Source organism: Python bivittatus, unplaced genomic scaffold (genome assembly GCF_059951505.1).
Source record: "Python bivittatus isolate LINGU-HERP-01145 unplaced genomic scaffold, Pbiv_v1 ctg000220_np1212, whole genome shotgun sequence".
NCBI classification, from domain to species: domain Eukaryota; kingdom Metazoa; phylum Chordata; class Lepidosauria; order Squamata; family Pythonidae; genus Python; species Python bivittatus.
Window position 1 is genome coordinate 23,663,660 of NW_028277048.1, and position 15,298 is coordinate 23,678,957.

A 15,298-nucleotide genomic window follows, 5' to 3' on the forward strand; every position below is an offset into this window, starting at 1 on the left:
GTATAGATCAGGGTCCACAAACTCTTCAGCTCCTTCATGAACTTTCAGATTGTTCATCGACCCCCAAACATTTATTGTATGAAAATAATACAGTGGTACCTCGGTTCACGAACTTAATTCATTCCGCGACTCTGGTCGCGAACCGAATTGGTCGTGAACTGAATCAAATTTTCCCATAAGGTTCAATGTAAATATGATTAATCCGTTTTGACCCCTCCGAATTTGGTCGTGACCCGATTTTTGATCGCGTCCCGAATCAAATTTCCCCATAAGGTTCAATGTAATTACAGTTAATCCGTTCTGAACCATATGTTGTTGTTTTTTAAAACCGCAAAAATATGACACAAAGTACAGTACAAAGAGAGAGAAAGCTAACCTTGCTCGAGGTGACTTCTGGCGTGGAGGACAGGAAGGCGGGTGGGGAGGCGGTTATTGCTTGGAGGGAGAGTCCCCCTCCCTACAGGAAGCCGTGACCACGTGTCATGGGAGGGAAAATGGCCGTGGATCCTGTTCGTCACCCGATGCGGAGTTCGCGAACGGAGGCAAAATTTTGCAACCGGAGCTGTTCGTGAACCGAATTGTTCGTGAACAGAAGCGTTCGTGAACCAAGGTACCACTGTATTTAACATGCCTTTTTACTCAAACTGTCGGCGCACAGCTGTACTGAGACCCCAAAGGATAAATTGACTCCTACCAATCTTCCATCATTTATTGACCACCTATTGACCCCCAGTCATTTACTGACCCCCTTTTGACCCCAGCCATTTATTGACATCTTGGGTAGTCCCATCAACCCTTGAGGGTTGATACTGACCACTCTGGGGAACCCTGCTATAGATTAATGGATTGAAGATGATAGATTAGGTGCCTGGTTTTCTTGTTTTCGCTTTTATTATTGTTCTGAGCCACCCAGAGTTGTGTTTTACAAGTTGGGTGGCCACATAAATCTTATAAATAAATTGACAAACCAATAGCCATTTTGCTTAGGAATTGTGGGAGTTTTACTCCAACTATCTGGATAGTACTGGATCGAAAAAAAAATCTGTAATAATTTTTATAAACACTCATTACTGCAGTCAGTTGGTTTATTTATAAACATTACTACAGTAGAATTCCCCTCTTTGCTTCAATACTGAAATTCTAAACCAGAAGGTGGAAGAAGTGATAACTGACTCTGATTTAACCCAATGACTTACATCAAAAGCTAATCCTGTTGATGGCCAGGACAGATGTCTGCAGTTGCAGGGACAGGAATGATTGGGGGTGGGAGGCACAAAACACTTCCTAAAAGTACAGGACGGCTAGTTGATAGCAAGAATCAAGGGCTTCCACATTTTAAGAAATTACACTTCACTCTCCTGGTTCAGCCAAGTTTTAACAGCCTCATTGCAATGTGTTTCTACGGGGCCCACACTAGCCTCGGAACAGTAGGGAGCTGGGTAGAAATCCGTTGTCCCGATCCGTTTCTCCACAGCTCATTCAGCCCTCACTCGCTTTACTCAGCCCTCGTCCCCTCGTAAGCAGCCACGGGTTTTCTAAACCACGTGTGGCTCAGCCCTCTCACATGCCGCGGGCGGGGTTCCAGAGCCACCAAAATCGTTCCCAAACAAATCGCGCGACCGAAATACCCAACCCATTTCCCGCCGCGCGCGCAAATTGGTGTTTTTCCGAGCCGAGCGCAGGAGGAAGGCGCGGCTCCGACCACAAGCAGCCGGCAGACCCACGTGAGCAGCCGAGAACGCAGCCGGGCCAAAGCAGAGGCCGAAGCGGGCGCCGGACCGCGGTCACGCGCGCCTTTTGTCAAGGAAAGGAGGGAAAGGGTGGGGGGAAGCAGGCTCACACGGCCCCTGCAGGTGTCAAGCCTGAAGAAAATGCGTATCAGCGGGAGTTAACACCGCGAGACCACATACAGCGTTGAGGAACTGGAGCGTATTCCCCGTTTTAAGAACAGCATCCTCCTAAGTAAACGTCGGCGTTGCAGAGTCCGACTGCCCGCTCAGTGCAAGAATCCAAATTAAAGCATCCCTAACCGATGGCTGTGTTACAGCAGGTGGCAGCACCTGGTGGGCCTGGCTAATCTCAAAAAGCTAAGCAGGTCCAACAGGTTAGTTCATGGACAGGAGACCACCAGGAAATACCAGGGCTCTTGGCAGTTGGAAAAACATTGGAGAACAGCAAACTATTGTCATATGGTTGATAAGAAAGTGCAACTTTCAGGTCCATTCAGTCACCAGGCCCAAGTTCCACTTGAGTTATCGCTGTGGCAAATGGCTGTCTAGCCTTTGAAGACACAAAGTGAAGGAAGGAGAGCTCTTGTGCTCCTTGGTAATGGGTGCCACTACTGAACTGCTATTATTGTTTAAATGTTAAGGACAGATTTCTAACTGCCTTCCTGTAACTTAAAAATGATTATTCTGTGCCCTGGAATGATAATGGATGAGTCAGGGCTTCTGTAATGCCCTTCCATGTACTTAGAGGCTGGGTTCATAACAATGTGCTACAGGGTTTTATAGTCTGGTCTGTGAACTATAATGCCTCAGTACAGATAACACAGCGAGCCAAAATAAAGCAAACTAAATTATGGCATGAATCCCTAATTATGGGGAGACTGGGTAAATAATAGTGTTATTGGTTACATTTTCTTCCAAAGCACTAGACTTGCGTTGAAACTGACCAGCACTGTCGTTCTCATTGAATACAAAGACTTATGAATACTGGGGATAAGATGTAACATCAGAAATATTTCCAATGCTAGAAATAATCAGAAGTCTCAGCTCTAAAGAATAAAGTCCAAAGGTTTTGCAAATCTAAAGAAAATATATATTTAGACTGCCAGTTTAGAACTGCATCCATAAAGAATTGATCTATCTGATAGTTTATTTTTATATGTTCTTTGTTTTTACTTTTTAAGATATCAGCGGAATGACAACAGTATAAAGGTTACTTTATTTCATTCTGATTGTTTATTATATTTAATCACAATAAACTTATGGAGAGATGTGAAGTCAGCAGTATTCAAGGGAGTGAAATGGCAGGAGATGTTGTTTTGAATTTGAGTGATCCAGCAAAGGAGGTAGATTCAAATAGCAGCAGCCTATGAAGAATAAAATATGCCTATGCTATTTTTTTAGTTTTCTGTTCCACCTTTTTAACAGACCCCAAAATATTATCATTGGATACATAAGTCAGTAACATAAAACAACAATACTTGTGAACTGTATTCCACACAGCAATCCTGAATGTTCCACAATGGACATGCTAAAATACTGGATATATGTGGTGATTTATTATGCTTCCAAAGGCATACCCGTAACTGTTAATACAAGAAAGCCACATTTCTTCTATTTAAAAAATGATATTCAAAGAAAAAGATTTAATCACAATAAAGCAAACTAAAGGGTTTTAAAAGACCCTTTAAACAAATGAATACCTGGGGCCATATGTAAAAAAAAATATTACTTGAAAATGTATTCGAATCCATGTCCTTCAATAATGTACCACTGAAGTGCATTCAACTGATAACTATTGTTAGTAACTGCACATTTGTTAAAACCAAAAACATAACGTTTTGGCACTTCATTGTATCTTTTTCCTAGATAGCTTATTTAACGCACAATTCCAGTTATGTATTCTAGCCAGCAACGGTTTTTGGGTGGAGTAAACCAGACAAACAGGTAGCACCGCAAACAATAGTTCATACAAGAATAGCAGAAATGTGCTATCCTTACCTCCGAATCACCTTGAATGTGGTTGCCGATGGAATGGGAAACCTTATTTCCTGGACTGAGCCGCGCTATTACTGTTACTGCTGTTATTATGTTTATTACTCTTAAAGACACATCTTCCTGAGCACCGCAAGAGGAAAGACCCCGCGGGGGAACCGCAAAATCCAAGCACAGAAGAAGGCGGGTCTTCGGGTCTTACGACAGCCGCCGCTCTGCCCCCAGGACTTAACAGGCGGAGCGGCAGCCAGTGAAAAGCCGCAGGAGCTAAAGCGGCGGGGCAGAAGGTTCCCTCCTCCCGGGTCAAGCGTAACTCGAATAAAACCGCGCGGAAGCTCCACCTTTCCATTTCTGTGACATTTATACTGCTTTGGCCCGTGAAGGGGCGCCAGCAGCATTTGTAAAGTCTCATCCTAAAAACACCTCCGGCAGTAGGGCATACGCACCACGTAAAGGGTACAATTTTGCCCCTCGTGTGGCTCCTTGAATCCCTTCTCTTTAGTGGAGTTTAAGCAACCTACGATTTATTGCCGCAAGCGTCAGGAATGGGCTGAATCACTCTCTATGTTCGCATAATGTGCTGATCCATGGCTGACTCAATTGCCCGGAATTGATCGAGCCTATCTATACTGGCCAGGTTCACACGACACGCTGAGCTACAAACCGATTTAAGCACAGCATCTTGTGTAAACCCATCCAGAGAGTCCACTATCCTACCGGAACGACGTTCATATTTTTCAACGGCACAGATCCAACTCTCAATTGATCTAAATCAGAAGTAGGAATTCACTTCATACTTTTTCTACAGGTCCCTCCATTTCAGCTTTCCCTGAATGGCCCAGATCCTCCGCACGTTTGATTCGACCCCAGAGAATTCAGGGGCTGAGTTCGCACACGTCAGACTTACCTAGAGCTAACCATGGTTTACTCAACCCAGTTTCTCAGAACTTTAACCACTCGAACTGGGCGCATACCACACGGTAGCCGATTAAGAGGGGCTTGGCTACCATGCAGTCCTGTATATTTTGCGAACACGGCCAAGAAGATTTACTTCCGAATAAACATGGACGCGGTGAGCCACGTCCTCCCCAGTAAAAACAATTCGGGTGCCACAACCTTGTCACCAGATCACCTAGCCAAACCAAAGCCGAACATTTCTCAGAATTACCAACAGAGTTTAGCTCTTCGGAAATGATTCCAAAACTCAGTTAAGTCAACAGCACTCGTTCCCTAATAAATGGCCTCTGGATGGGAGCCGCAGAATCCAATGTGGCATGTATGATTCAGGAGGAGGAAGCCCCACTGAAATCACTAGGGCTTGCTCCCCAGTGACCACCGCCCTCACGCCCGTGCCCAGATGTACCCAATTCACGCGCCTCTCCATTGCGTCCCCAAGTCCTGCTTTCGCTGCGGCCGGAGAAGCAACTCGAACCGGGCGCCCCGCTGTCCTCCGCCGCGGTTCCCGCCTCCTAGACTCGAAATGGCGCTCAAACGGTGTCTGGCTCTTCAAAGGGTCAGTGCCGACGACGGCGCTCCCCCGGACGTGGCTCTTGCTGAGGCAAGTCCATCGAAGTCAGTCGGCTTCGCTATCCGGGAAGATCGTGTCGGCTGGCCGCGGTGAAGCCGGGTCCTCGACGGGCGGACCCGCTGGCTGGCTGTGCTCGTCCCCACGCTTTGCTGAATAAATCACAATTCGCAGTGGTCGCACAGCACATTAAACCATAGTTTACAGAGCAGAAGGACCGGATTCGTTCGACGCGCTGAATCACAAGCAGGATTGCGGTATGAACTGTGAATTAGGTGTAAGGTACAATGTGTCCTGAGAATCCAGGCAATTGAATTAATTCCGCTCTCTTTGCTTATGTGAGCCATTCTTCTCATGCTGTTATTGGGCCACGCCGTGGCAGTTTTCAGCAGGGGAGCTGTACGTGCCCGATTATGGTTGCAATCCCTGACGCGCTTACCCGAGAGTAAGGCAAAATGAAATGTACTTTTGAGAAAGTGACTGCCCTACTGCCCGTGTACCTTTTGGCCCCACTCTTCCACTTCGGCTGTGGCATCGCCCTTTTAAGTGAAATCTACACTCAGTGGCTCAGGGGGTGGAGCAAGCTAAAATTGGTAGTAGGCCGCCGGTCGTTCTTACGTTACCATGCCTGCTTATTCTGCGTTATTGTATTATAATACATGCTTATTTTGCATATTGTATTACAATACTTGCTTATTTTCTACACTCGCAACTTATCTGTCAGTAAACTGGGTTCTAAGCCGGTTTACCTGTCACATTAACACCCATCAAATCATGTCACAGTGCAAAGCAGCAAAGAAACTTGCTTGGCCATGCAGAATAAAACAGTATCTGCTTATTGCAGGAATATGTAACAATTAGAAGTTCAGGAAAATCTTTGCGCTGAGTTTGCTATGGCAGAGTCCCCAATTTGCAAAGAGGTGCAGTTCCCTTCCATCAGGTTTAGCGGGCGGTCCCGCGGGGAGGATGAGAGAGAATTGCTGGGAGACGGCAAGGCATTGGCTCTTTTGTGGCTTAACAGAAGTGAGCTTTCGGAATCCGAAAAATGGATACAGCAACGAAGGGGGATGAATAAGAAATTGGGGGCGGGGGGGGCGAGAGCTGGCTCCTGGCCTGGAAACTGTAGGCATGTAAACTCTATGTTCTGTTTTCTAAAAGAGCAAAAAAGTTTTTAAAGAAAAAGCCCTGTGTTCAGTGACTATTCTTGCAAGGAAAAAAGGGTGTGTGTGTGTTTTTAAGCAAATAAGCTCCCGGCTCCACATTTACACATTGCTCCACGGTATGTGGTCTCTGCCGTGGATGACGTCTGTGCCGAATGAACTTGCTGTGTATTCAGGCCCCAAGCTCTATCATCATACCTGTTCATATGATCAGCAGGGGATTTGGGTTTTTTTTTAGGTTTTTTTAAATTTCAGCTTTATTATTTTTATAAATAATTGAAGGCAGCAAACATACCTGATACTCCTTCCTCCTCCTGTTTTCCCCACAACAACAACCCTGTGAGGTGAGTTGGGCTGAGAGAGAGGGACTGGCCCAAAGTCACCCAGCCAGCTTCCATGCCTAAGGCAGGACTAGAACTCAGAGTCTCCTGCTTTCTAGCCTGGTGCCTTAACCATTAGACCAAACTGGCCCCAGCTAAGAATTTCAGGGATGGCAAGTGGTCCAGAAGCTCAGCCGGTGCACCAACAGCAGCTAGCAGGAAGATCCCCTTTTAAAAAATAATAAACAGGAAAAAAATCATAGAACTGAAACAGCATTGATCATGCTTGCCAATTACCTCTAGCATGATTGGGATGGAGTAGTGCATCCATCCTTGCTCTTCTTGACCTCTCAGTGGCTTTCGATACCCTCAATCACGGTATCCTTCTGGATCAGCTCCGGGGGCTGGGGGTGGGTACCTCTGTATTGTCCTGGTTCTCCTCCTTCCTCCAGGGCCATTTCCAGTGGATATTGATCAGGAGCGAGAGGTCCCACCCTTGGTCCCTGCTTCGTGGGGTTCCACAGAGCTTGGCACTCTCTTCACTTCTGTTTAACATCCACAGGAAACTACTGGGGGAGGTTATGCTGATGATACTCAGCTTTACATCTCCGCAAATTAAGCGATGCTGCGAGGTCTGGATGGGGAAAACAGGTTTCAGCTCAGCCCTAGCAAAACTGAGTGGCCTTGGGTTTTGGGGCCTCCTAGTTCCAGGGACTTAGCACCCCTTGTTCTGGATGGGGTGGCACTGCCCCAGACAGACCTTGTACGCAACCAGGGAGTCCTCCTGGACTCATGAATCCTATCTGAAGAACTTCATGTAGTGCACCAGTTTCACCTGTTTCTGGACCAGGAGGCTCTACTCTCGGTCACTCATGTCATGGTCACCTCCAAGTGGATTACTGTAATGTGCTGTATATGGAGTTGCCCTTGAAGAGCATCCAGAAGCTGCAGCTGGTGCAAAATGCAGCCATGTGGGCAGTTATGTGCACTCTCTGATCAGCACATATTACATCTCTGCTCTGCGAGCTGCATTGGTTGCCAGTTTGCTTCTGGGTTCAATTCAAGGTGCTGATAATGACCTGCAAAGCCCTGCATGGCATGGGGCCGGGTTATTTGAGGAACTGCCTCTCCCCAGTTACATCTACCCGTCCCATCAGACCCAGCGAGAGAGGCATGCTTCAGGTCTCGTCTACTAAGGAGCATCATCTGACAAGACCAATCAGTGGTTATGTTGAATGCTGTGAATGTTGTTTGTATTCAGCTGCTGCAAATGTTTTATGGTTTTAATAGAGTTTTATCATAACTTTATATGTTTTGATTGTTTATATTTTGCTGTTTGAAAATATAGCATTCCAATCATCAAGTAGCTAGAAAAGTACGGGAAAGATGGGCTTTATTCTGTCATAATAAAAGGAAACAAAGAAAAGTGATTACAGGAATTAAAAAGTATTAGCAGTTTTCATGATAGTGATCCATAATGTCTTACAGTGCCATTTGGCCATTGCTATGGCAATACAAAGTACAAACAGTCCTCTACTTACAAATTTTCAAATTATGAACTTTCGCTGATACGAACAAACCTCCAACAACTCCAACAATGAACATCCCGAAAGGAAGGTCTCGGAAGTTTACGGCACACATGCTTATGTATGTGGCGCATCATAAACTTCTGGATGTACGTATGCATCATGCCATAAACTTCCAGGCGTATGTATGTGGTGCGCCCTGGTTGGACTTATGAACAAAATGGACTTACGAACAGCCTCTTGGAACGTAACCTGTTCATAAGTAGAGGTCTGTATTATTGGTACGTTGACACAGTGCCAGCTAGAGTATGCTATAAATCTCTAGGATAGAAATGGCCATTTGCCACATAGGCATAATGGGGTGCTTCAGTCAAGCGGGTTTGGGGGCCAGTATGTATATGGTATACAAAAATTAGTTTTCCAGCCATAGCGTCCACCAGCAGACCATAGAAGTTAAATGAGACTGGCTGATGTGGGTTTTCTGAGCTGTGTGGCCGTGTTCTGGAAGTTTTGGTTCCTAACGTTTCGCCAGCATCTGTGACTGGCATCTTCAGAGGACAGAGGACCTGTCTGCGCTCCTGTCCTCTGAAGATGCCGGTCACAGATGCTGGCGAAACGTTAGGAACCAAAACTTCCAGAACATGGCCACACAGCCTGGAAGACCCACATCAGCCATCGTATTCTGGCCGTGAAAGCCTTCAGCAATACATTAAATGAGACTATCAGATACTCTCCTATAAAGGCTGATAATCTACCTTAAAGACATACAGTTATTTAGAGGATGGGGAGATACACTTCTTCACTAGAAGAGATGTAGTAGTTTTCTTGGTCAGTTCTTAATTTTCAATGGAGGGGAGGGGCAGGGCAGGGGTAGGGAACTTTAGCTTTTGAAAACCTAAATGGATTCCAAAAAGAAGCAAATGTTCTAATCTATTGTGATGGAAGGGACTTATGAAGGCCACGCTCAGGGAGATAAGCGTGTCCTTAGCCCCCAACAGGAGTGTGGGAAGTTCAAGAAGATGAGGCTGGCACCTCCCTAAGAAATTCATGGTGTTGTGGCTGGCTGGCTTGGGAACTAGGGTTCAGTCTGGGGAGATTTCTGTCTGGAGGTTGTAGCTAATAAATGCAACAGAACTGTATTTGCATTGTCTCTTGGAGTTCTTTGGGCTGAACCTGACACCTATGTACATTCAGAGTTCAGGGACTGAACATGTAACTAAAAAAAAAACACATTGTGACTTGACATGCCATAATGTGGTTTGTTTAGTTACATGTTTCTCTCATGTTCTTGTACAGGAGTAAAAAAACCCTCTGGATTTATTTTATTTATTTGATTTACTGTATATAGCTGCCCCTCTCACACAAGTGACTGGATGGCTTACATAAACCTACCAAGCATAACCCCCCAATGCCCAAGGATAAACAATGACCCCACTCACCATCAATAGTAAACCTGACCCAAATGCCTGGGAAAAATCCCCGGAACTGGGCGGCCTTAAACCCACAGTGACTGACTTGCCGGGGCCAAGCCAAAACCTGTTCTCCCCCATCCAGAACCTCACAGCCTCCAGGCACTGGGAAAAGATTTTGACAGCATCACTTGGTTGCCCAAGGAGGAAATATATAATTGGGTATCATTGATGCACTGGTGATCCCACACCCCCTGCCAATGGATGACCTTACCCAGTGGCTTCATGTAGATGTTAAGCAGGAGTGAGGAAAGGGTAGAGCCCTGAGGCACCCCACAAAGCAGGGGCCTCAGGCTTGACCTGTCTCCCCACCAACACCTGCTAGAATTGGCCCTGGAGAAAGGAGTAGAACCACCATAACATGGTGCCTTCCACTTCCAATCCCCTAAACTAGGCCAGAAGTAGAACAATTGATGGTATTGAAAGCCACTGGGAGATTAAGGAGGGTCAGGATGGATGCACTACGCCCATCTCGAGCCCACCAGAGGTCATCTACAAGTATGATCAGTGCTGTCTCAGTACTATAACCAGTCCTGACTGACTGAAAAGAATCCAGATGGAGAGATCTCTCTCTCTCTCTCTCTCTCTCTCTCTCTCTCTCTCTCTCTCATATTACATAAACATACATACAGACTCAGGATATATGTGTGTGCGTGTGCGTATACACCCACACACCCACATATACACACACTTGTATTCTTTTATTACTTATAGCATGTAGCATGCTTCATTAATATATGGCTGTTTTAAAGGTACAATCAATAATTTTAACATCCTCCCAGCAGACACTGTTAAATGTACAAGAATAAAGTAGAGTAAGGCAACTTCCAGGAGTGCAGTGCATGGCAATAATTATGGGAATACCACTCATGTGTTCATGCTATATTTGCCAAATAAAAATATATCCATGGGAATTCACAATGTTAATAAATAAAGAATTGGATGCATTAGAAATAATATAGACGGTGTTGGTGTAAATGTGAATAGAGCATCCAGGGACCTTTCTCATTCCCTTTAGTTGCTTCTTTTTTTCCGTTTAATTTAATTTCATTATACAACATACTTGTGAAAGCCGTTCCAGGTGTTTGTGTGGATGCACGGCATGGAGGTCCTGATGTTTTGTTTGTCACTGTCAATTATTGTATTTTTATCGTAGCAACATTTTACAGATTGAGCTGCTTGATCTCGGAGGCTGAGATAAAAAATTAGGCTCATCATTTCCTAGGCATATAAATCAAATGGAAAATACATTGAAATTTAATTAAAATGGCCTGTTTTTTATATTCTCTCTCTTATTAGCCACCTGTGTGCATCCAGGACAGAATATAAACTGTACATGCCTTTTAAAAATATACTTGACTCCACTTTGCAATAAACTTCAGTCATCCTGGCTTCGAGGCAGCTTTTTATCTTCCAGTTTCAAACATGAGGGACGTAATAACCCTGCTAGGTAAGAAGTGGGATCTTAATGTAGTATTTTGTTTCTGAAGCCCACAAACAGCCATGAAAACAATCACTCTCTCTCCAGTAACTGTAGGTGCTGCTGAAAAGGACATACAGCCAGCTGTACATGAGACAACTGCCTCTGCTGGCAAATGCCAGGGTGGGACAGGTTGAATGTTGAACAGCTGTTTCCCTGTTCCTCTCTTCTGTGCAGTGAGGACATGGTTCCTTTCCTAGCATTAAAGAAAGACTTATCAGTCCAGTTAGGTTTTGTACATGGAACAAGAGAGGGAACTATCTTCAAAACATATTTAATTGGACATCCACAATGGTTCTGAAACCGAAAGGTTGCATAGATCTATTTATAGATTTAGCTTCCTGTACAATTCCCTAGTATAAGTGTATTAGGAAGAAAGCACCACTATATTCAATGTAGATTTTGGAATTAGTCGAAATCTTTGTATTCTCAAGTCTTCTAGGTCCTTGAGCAGAATAGGGACTGGTGTGATTTAGACCTGAATGTATAAAATACTGAATTACTTTTCTGCCGCATGTCATGTGCCTCTTCCTCACTGTAACCATGTCAGGTTGCCAGATTTCTCTGATGTAGAGCTATTAGCAAAAATAAATTATAGCGTTTAATTAAATAAATAAATCCCAACACAACAACTAAAGAGTTCTTTATACCTGTGAAACAGAAAGTTAAACCGCTCATTATGAACATCTTGGCATCATGTAGCAGGAAAAATAAAAGCAAGGCCTAAAAAATAAATTGTCATCTCATGTAAATAATCTGAATGGAACAGTTTCCAACTGCAGTGCAAATCAGTCCTAATAAAATGACTCTGTTGTAGTAGACAGATTCACCCTGTTTGTGTTGATTTATAACTCAGCTGGATTGATGATTGACCCTGGTGGAGTGATTCCAAGTTGATTCTTTTGACTGACCTTGAATTTACACCATTTTTGTTTTAACAGTTGTAGTAGAGAGATTGAAAGAAAAAAAAACAGTTCACACCATTATATCTGAAAATAGGATCTACCTCAAAAATGTGAATACTGCAGAATGCACAAGCATGCTCCAGACATCATTTCAGAGGGAAACATCTGCATCTCTATCACTCACCATTCCTCCCCTTTCCTTTTGAGATATCAGGCACCAGTTTTCATTCCAATCGTTTGTCTGTGAAATCTCTTGCATCACATCTACTATTAGAACTGCCTGCCCAGCAAATAAACCACTCTGGACTCACATTTTGTCCTTTCTTAACCTGGCACCCTCCAACATGTTGGGATTGCAACTCTTAGTCCTCAATAAGCCTAAAGATATCTGGGAACTTCTAGAACTGCACTTCCAACCCATCTGGCTGGGAAAGCTGCTCTTAGAGATAAACAGCCTAAAAACCACCGTGCAGGGTAAAATAAATGGTTCACCTAGCTCCATTAGAATAGGAGAGAAGTTCTGCTGGATCACATGTTCAACCTAGCTGGCATCATATTTACAACATACAGCATCTAGAAACTTTTGTGAAGCCCAGAAACACAGTATTCAAGGCTCTTCCACAGGGGGTATAGTTCCATCAGTGAAGCAAGACGACTCACCCCTCCTGCCATCAGATCTTGGCCTCCTCCTGTTTCATTAGCGGAGTACTGTATACATATGCTGAGACTCCAAAAGAATTCTAATAGTTTGCTGGGCCAAAAACTTCCCTATCCATAACTCTTTCTAAAAGCTATACTAATTCTTTGTCAGCAACAACTGGGGGATCGTTCTAATTTTAATCAGTGTTTCAACCAATTTATCTGAATGTTTGAGACAGATACTCCAGTAAAGATGCCAGATTTCCTGACAAGATGTATATTTTTTTAGAAGACCAATAATTGACATATGAATCTTATATTAACTGAGTTCATACACTGCACTAAATCATAATGTGGTTTTTTCAGATTTGATATAGCATGATGTTAGAATCCAGCCATTCTGGCTTATAGCATAGGATGATGTATGAAATCAGCCATTGGGCAACAAATAGTGCTTTTAAAATATGGCTTAGCAGGATGAGTGAACCAAGCCAAAGACATGGAGGAATAAACCTGACTTCCATGGAAGCAAGATAAGATACAAAGGGATGATTACTTTGCATTACTAAGCATGCTGGCCAGACCAGGGATTAAAGCCATTTGTTTCTGGTGAATGAATGTGAAGAGGCTGGATTTAAGGGCTCTCGAGTGTATGTTTGCATTTGTTAATTTGGTGGAGAATGGTAGTCATTTTGTTTGGTTTGGCCAGAGTTTGTGCTCTTTATTTCTTTGAGCATCTGAGCAGAACTTTCAACTTAAAAAAAGTATCCCATCCTTTATAGCTTTATTGATCCTCCAGGCTGAGGTCCTAGAGGATTCCACAAAAAACAGCTATTTCCATGGAGTTCATAGCAAATAGGAAAAGGGAGGTGAAATGGTATCAGAGAATATGGTGGAGTAGACTATGGGAGAAATGGAAAATGGTGCCTGCAACATTTCACAAGTTCTATATTTATGGAAGGAACCTCACTAAAGCAATATGAAAAGCTAGGGCCTGCAATCTAAAAGGCAATTCACAAAAGCTGGCTTGCAGGAGGGGAGGGTTATAGAGATTCAAATTCCTCAACATCAAGTCTTCTTTGTATTTGATTTATTACTCTGACCCCTTGCCCTAAGTTTGACTTTGAGGATGAAGCCACAAGACTTGAAAGTTTAATTTCAAATTAGGGTAAACTCAAATTGGTGAAATACACTAGTTTCCATCTGCTTACAGTAGGATTCCCATATGTACAGTAGGCTAGATGGCCATTAGATGGCAGGAGAGAGATACATAAAACACTTTTGGTACCATCTATTGGCTGCCTCAATTTCTGCAGTCCAGATATGGCAATTTAGCCTAAAAATAAGATAACTTCTTTGTATTGTTTTTTCTTCTTTTCTATTTTTCTTTTACTTCTTTTCCCTTTCTTGCACTTTTAGCCTTCTGTTTGATTCCTTTCTTTTTCTTTTCTTTTTCTTACTTTATATTAGTTTGTATTAGTTTTTATCTTCCTTTTCAAAAGTCTTTTATATATATATATATATAGATAGATAAAGGGGACGCGGTGGCACAGCGACTTAATGACACTGAAAGTTGCCGGCCAGAAATGGTCGACGCTTCAGCGGTTCAAGTCCAGCCTTCGCGTTAACAGGGTGAGCTCTTGTTTCCTCCCCAGTTCCTGTCAACCCAACAATTTGAAAACTCACGTGAGTAGATAAATGGGTACTCTCACTCCGGTGGGAGGAAAAATGCTGGCGGCACCTTGCAAAAAGGAGTCGGGGGCAGTTGCCGGTAAGCCGTGTGCGCCCAAAAAGGGCGCAAAGCAACGGAAACCCCATCTCCTGCTCTCACCAGCTGGGCTCTGCTCTAGGAAGGAGGCACTGGCAAACCACTTCTGAAACACCTTGCCTTGAAAACTGCAAAGGACTTGTCCAAAGCAGTCACTGCAGAGTTGGTAACGACTGAGCGCAGATTTAAAAAAAAAAAAAAAAAAAGATAAGTGGGACCATGCCCTAATTCTGTTTCACTTCATTTTTAGTACTGGGATGAATTATGTGGGACAGTGAGGAAGATGAAGCAGTAGCAGCAGCATCTGATGGAAAGACAGGACACAAATTTAACACATCAATAAATATCTTAAATAAAAAGCTAGAGACTTTTTTCCCTCAGGAAACTCACTTTTAGTGATTGTTCAATGTTTGAAAGAGGCTTTATAAGGTGTTCCTACTTAGGCTGCTAAATCCCTACCTGGCATTTTGAATTTTATAGTGGAAAGCTATTGCGTAGCACAAAAAAAGAGAGCTGGTATTAGCAACAGGCCCAAGACTAGCACTGAGCATACTGAGGTCAGTACCCGAGATGCTAGGAATTGAACTGAGACCTTCTCTATGCAAGCACACGCTTTATTAGGTGATATTCGTTCCCTGCTGGGGTTCTGACTCTGGCTCTGCTTTTGTTTCCCCCCAAAATTATTTCACATATTCTCACATATGCACAAGCAAGAATTTATATTTATATATATATATATATATATATATATATATATATATATATATATATTTCATATTCTACA

The 15,298-nt window shown here is 43.5% G+C and overlaps 1 protein-coding gene across 2 annotated transcripts in view; it reads right to left on the reverse strand.

Moving 5' to 3' along the window:
- TIMELESS (timeless circadian regulator) overlaps positions 1 to 5,313 on the reverse strand; it is a 50,031-nt gene extending 44,718 nt beyond the window's left edge. The window contains exon 1 of one of the 2 annotated variants that reach the window (XM_025175075.2): positions 5,086 to 5,313. The gene's annotated coding sequence lies outside the window, so the exon portion shown is untranslated. Of the gene's footprint in view, positions 1 to 3,728; positions 3,904 to 5,085 lie in introns of those variants that run through there. The other variant, XM_088138148.1, reaches the window with a different exon arrangement.
- Between the last annotated feature and the right edge of the window lie 9,985 nt (positions 5,314 to 15,298).